Genomic DNA, 4,757 nt, shown 5'->3' with positions numbered 1-4,757 from the left:
GCTCCCTACTGGGGGAAATGTGACTAGTTCTGGCAGATAGACGGTCAGTGGAAGGAGCTGTGTCCCATCAAGTAGGAAGCATGTTAAAAGCTATGGAGCAGCTTGATCTGAACAGCTGCTGCTCCCTGCTGATCATGGAGACCATAAGTTGAACTAGAGCCATAAGGTGTAAGCAGCCTGGATCCCTGAGTCATTGCCAGGAGGAAAGCTGCCCTGGAGAGTTGCCCGACTGACCCTGGACTTTGAGTGAACAAGAAACAAATCTTCATTCTAAGCTCCTTCTATTTTGTAGCCTAGCCTACCCTATACACTTCCTTTAAAGGCAGCAGTCACAACTCAGCTCAGACTCTTATTATCACGTGAAATGTTAGCCCAGTGTCACCAGATCTTCCAGTTTCTGCAAGATAAACCAGAAATAAGGGTTTTTTGGTGAAAATTCCAACATTTAAAAGTAGACGTTAGGGCTTCCCTGGTGGCACAGTGGTTGAGAATTCGCCTGCCGATGCAGGGGACACGGGTTCGTGCCCCGGTCCGAGAAGATCCCACATGCCGCGGAGCGGCTGGGCCCGTGAGCCATGGCTGCTGGGCCTGCGCGTCCGGAGCCTGTGCTCCGCAACAGGAGAGGCCACAACAGTGAGAGGCCCGCGTACGCAAAAAAAAGCAAAAAACCCAAAAAAATCAAAAAAACATTCCTGGGGGTCAGTTTAACCCTGGGGCCACTAGTTGCAACTCAAGCTCTGCATTTTCTTCCTTAGTGACTCATCAGTTCCCAAAGCTTCTGTTGTCACTCCTGTTCAGATGGGGCAGAGACCAGATCTTTGTATCACAGCTCCTGATGAACTCAGTAGATGTCTCCAACTCTGGGTTTCTCGCCCTGGTCTAACTTGTGGAGGGCAGCTCTTGAGTGCTAAGCCCTGAGTCCTACCTGGCTCCCTATAGCTAGCATGGATAAATGCAGCCTGTAAAAGGCCTAATGGTTCTTTCTCATGGCCTTGACCCCAATCACCTTTTCCTGACATATTTCATATTCAACCTGAATGTTTCTTTATGGCTTCTGACCTAGTGATTTACTTTCCCATTTATGGCCTTGACCATCTATGGTTGTGCCCTTTGTACCTGACTCTCCATCCTGCTCCTCCTTTCAAGTGTTTTCCTCTCACCTTTTTTTTTTAACTCTTTGGAGATTTGGATTCTGCCTTCCACTTCCCTGTAGGTTTGCTCTGGACTAGTCCTGAATTTTCAATTAATCTCATATATCTCAAATTCAACATGTTCCATGTTGAACAAACATTTTTCTATCCCAACTTTCCTATCTCTGTTAAAGGTACTACTGTCTTCCATGTCACAGTCTCAAACCGTTGATGTCACATTAACCTACCCATCTAAAACCAATGCAGTTATTTATTGAGTATTCATACTGTGCACCCTATTCTAGGCACTGAGGTTATGATGGTGAACTAAAAAGATCTGTGCCCTCATGGAGCTTGCACACTATTGGGAATGGGCAGAAAATAAACAAATATATAGTAGGTCAGATGGTGATAAATACCGTGGAGAAAAATAAAGCAAGGTAACAGAACTAGGGAGTGCCATGATGGGGAAAGGGTGCTATTTTATATTTGGTGGTCAAGGGGACTTGAGTAGAAGTGAAGGAATGAGACTTACATACTTCCGGGGGAGACTGTTGCAAAGGCAAAGACACTGTGTGGAGGCATGCCTGGCATGCCTGGCATGTTTGAAGTCCAACAAGGAGACCATTTTGGCTGGAACTTGGTGAGCGAGGGAGAGTGTAATAGGGGTGGGTTACCCACCTCTCCCATCTTTGCCTTCTGCTCTCTCTCCACCACTTCTGCCCTAGCTGTGACTGTCCTTTCCCCTCTGGACTGCTTCAGGAATTGTCTGACTCTACCCAGCACAAGCTGCCTGGATGAATCTTCCTAAACCTGGGCTTTGTGTTGGTTAATTTTATGTGTCAACTTGACTGGGCTAAGGGATGACCAGATAGCTGGTAAAACATCGTTTCTTGGTGTTTCTGTGAGGGTATCTCTGGAAGAGATTAGCATTTGAATTGGTAGACTGAGTAGAGATAACCTCCACCAATGGCGCTGGTGGGCATCATTCAATCCACTGAAGACCTGAGTGGAATAAAAAGGCAGAGGAAGGATGAATCTGCTCTCTCTGCTTGTGTCGAGACATCCATCTTCTCCTGACCTCAGACATCTGTGCTTCTGGTTCTCAGGCCTTTGGACTCCGACTGAATTACACTACCAGCTTTCCTGGTTCTCCAGCTTGTACGGAGCAAATCATGGGACTTCTCAACCTCCATAATCATGTGAGCCAATTCCTATCATAAACCTCCTCTTATATTTATCCCTGTGTATCCTATTGGTTCCATTTTCTCTGGAGAACTCTGACTAATACACATCCTGTTTCTTTCCAAGGCACTACTCCCTAGCACTGAAAGCATTTCATAATCTGCCTTCAGCTGGCTTCTCCAACTTTACGTCGCCCCCAACTTCTGCCTTGCCCAGAGCAGACGCTGGGCTTTCCCACTGTTACTCACGATTCTCTTCACTTAGAATAGCTTGCACCTTCTCAGTCTCATAGGAGAAGACTTACCCACTCTTGGGACATCGTCCCAAAACTTCTTGGCCTGGTTTCCTATTAGTTGTGTACTTGGTTGATTTTATCCTCCTAATTAGATTATAAACCCCAGGACATATTTTACACATTTGTTTTTTCTCTCCTCCAAGGTCTTGTACCCTGTTCTTTTTTTTTTTTTCTACAAGACAAATATTTAATGAAAGTTGGTCAGTGGGTATGTAATAATCCAAAGGGCTAAATAGTTAAATAGAAGTAAATGAAGTAAATGTTACATGTTATCATCATCTGATTTGTCTTCTTCCTTCAAAGATTCCTTGGCCTATTTCTCTGCCTCTTTCCTTATATCTTTTGGAACAATTTCATGTCTTCCGTTAGTTATTTCACCAACCCAGCTGAGCTCTAGTTCAAAAGCTTTATCCTTAACTTCATCGTGTACTATGTAAATTATTTTTTCAACTTCTTTAACAACATCACAGCAGGTCATTTCTTTCATCTGAAGCTTTTCAATTTCTGTCTTCGCAGCTTGCCTGGCTTTGCCAATGGCACAGCCCCAATAACCATATGAAACACCCGATGAGTCAATCATGTAGAGTTGTGCACCATCATCACACTGTACGACCCTAACAAGAAACTGCAGCCAAAAGGTCTAACAGCACTGTAGAGTGTATAGGCATGTACATACATGGCCACTCTGTCTGCAAGATGTTTTAGTGGAAGGTTATATCCAAAGTTAGATCTAAAGTTGGAAGCCTCTTCTCTTGCAATGTGTGCTAAAGAACGAGCATCTGCCAACAAACCTGCTACTGCCATTCAGACATGCCGATCAACATTAAAAAGTCGTTTGTTAGGACCTTCTTCATAAAGTTTAGAAAGGACTAATGTTTCTACCCCAAAGACAATGCCATCTTTACATCTGATTCCAGTAGCTGTACTACTATTTTCCCCAGCCTTCATAGCATACTCAACTTGAAAAACTCTTCCATCAGGAGAGAATGTAGAGGCTGACAGGTCATACCTGGTGCCGATTGAGCTCATCGTGCTAAAACCACTGGGAAACCTAGGGCTTCAGGGTGTAAAGAGATCCCCCTCACCCTGTTCTCTTTCTGCTTGAGGAGTGTGGGTGGGCTTTTTCTTGCCCAGATCCAACCTCTGACACCAAAGATGCCATAGTTCCACTTCCTGAGTTAGAGATTGTTAATCAAAGGAGGGGCAGGTGAGGGCTTTGGCTAGAGATTTGCCATGTAGTGTTTCAAACTCAAACCCAACTCTGGACTTAGGCAAGAGAGCAGTCGGGTTGCTCATCAGGACGGGCTTGTTTGACAGCAGCAGGCCCAAGTTCTTCTTCTTTTCCCTCTCACTTACCAGTTCAAACTTTTTAATGCTGAAGTGTGTTTGAGAAACAGCTAAAGGCCTGATCCCTGCCCCTGAGGAGTTTACAAATCTGTAGTTAATTGTGTGCTCTTGACAGGTATTGATAAGAATATAATCCAGCTGATTAATGTTTTTATGGTATGTCAGTGGAGAAATGAATAGTGAAATATTCTCTAACAGACAAACCAAAGGTAAATGCAACAGCAGAAGGAGCTAGGGATGAACCTGTCACAGATCCTGGTCGAGTTATACTCTTTTCCACGTTGACCTTGCCTTGCCTTCCCTGGGACAATCTCCTCCACCTTCTCTTTCCTTCTCCAAGTCTTGCCCATCCTTCAAGGACTGGTTAGACCACTGCTCCTCCAAGAAGCCTTCCTGGATGACTCCAGACTCCATTAACCTGTTTTGAACACCAGGATTAATAACCTTTGCCACACAGTTTAGAGCTTAATGATGTACTTAAACCCTTTGCTGCTGTTTTGTGTGATTTGGCAACTAAATGATAACTCTTTTGAATAATAATAATAGTAACAACATTAAAGCAGCTAATATTTATTAAGCATTTATTATGAGCTTGGTACTTTGCTAACATTGGGGTGGCCAAAAAGTTCATTCGGGCTTTTCTGTAACATGAAAAACCCAAATGAACTTTTTGGCCAACCCAATATATCTATATATTTGATCTAATTTGATCTGCCCAACAACCCTATGGGGAAGTTCTATGATTATTACCATTTTACAGTTGAGGAAGCTGTGTTGTAGGATAATTTTCAAAAAGGTAA

At 43.8% G+C, this 4,757-nt stretch overlaps 1 pseudogene across 1 annotated transcript; it reads right to left on the bottom strand.

Annotated features, from left to right (window-relative positions):
- Positions 1-2,812: 2,812 nt before the first annotated feature.
- On the bottom strand, positions 2,813-3,645 carry LOC309812389 (proteasome subunit alpha type-3-like; annotated as a pseudogene). The gene has a single exon. The product of its transcript is annotated as a proteasome subunit alpha type-3-like (transcript).
- Between the last annotated feature and the right edge of the window lie 1,112 nt (positions 3,646-4,757).

The sequence above is a fragment of the Mesoplodon mirus genome, assembly GCF_964341445.2.
Source record: "Mesoplodon mirus genome assembly, chromosome: 11".
Lineage (NCBI taxonomy): Eukaryota > Metazoa > Chordata > Mammalia > Artiodactyla > Ziphiidae > Mesoplodon > Mesoplodon mirus.
This window is presented reverse-complemented; position numbering and strand designations above follow the sequence as displayed.